Source organism: Mandrillus leucophaeus, unplaced genomic scaffold (genome assembly GCF_000951045.1).
Source record: "Mandrillus leucophaeus isolate KB7577 unplaced genomic scaffold, Mleu.le_1.0 Scaffold457, whole genome shotgun sequence".
NCBI lineage: Eukaryota > Metazoa > Chordata > Mammalia > Primates > Cercopithecidae > Mandrillus > Mandrillus leucophaeus.
The window spans coordinates 283,561-284,238 of NW_012104887.1; the positions used below are offsets into that span (position 1 = coordinate 283,561).

Here is a 678-nt window from a genome sequence, read left to right on the forward strand (position 1 = left end):
CTCTAGTGATGGCTCTTCCCTTTCTTGGCTCCGCCTTCACCTGACTCTCTACACCGCTTGCGCTCCCCTCCCTCACCTCCGCTTCCGTCGGTGGGGCGGGAGAGAGGAAGGGTGAAAAGTAGAAATACAGAGAGGCGGGAGAGAAGCAGAGGAGGTGCGGACGAGAACAGAGAGAGCCCCCGAAAGAGGCTGGTGCAGGGAGGCCCAGGCTGGAGTGAAGGAGATGAGAATTGTTCTCATCACGTATGAGGATTGGGAGGAAGGGAGGGAAAAGCAGAGCTGGCAAGAAAGAAAGAAAAGCGCGAGCCCCCTGTGGCTGTCTGGGAAGAAATCCGCCTAATAATCGAAATCTATTGACCTCAAAATTACTAGAGCAAGTTCAGACATCGCCGGTTGGCCTGTGGCTCGCCGTGATCGTATAGTGGTTAGTACTCTGCGTTGTGGCCGCAGCAACCTCGGTTCGAATCCGAGTCACGGCAGCGTCGTTTGTCCAGGCCGTCAGCTATACCTTTTTGCTCCCCGGAGCAACCAGGTGCGTCAGGGGAAGGAAAAGAGACCTCACAGCTCACTAACCTGGCGAGGAATCCAAGGGAAGCCCTGGACGTGCTCTGTCCTGTTTCTGAGACTCACACAGCAAATAACCCAGTCAGTCCTGTTGGTGGCTTACACGGAGGCAAT

At 55.5% G+C, this 678-nt stretch overlaps 1 non-coding gene across 1 annotated transcript; it reads left to right on the plus strand.

Moving 5' to 3' along the window:
- Nucleotides 1–407: 407 nt before the first annotated feature.
- Nucleotides 408–479, plus strand: TRNAH-GUG. Its single transcript has one exon. It is a non-coding gene; the product is annotated as a tRNA-His (tRNA).
- Nucleotides 480–678: the final 199 nt, after the last annotated feature.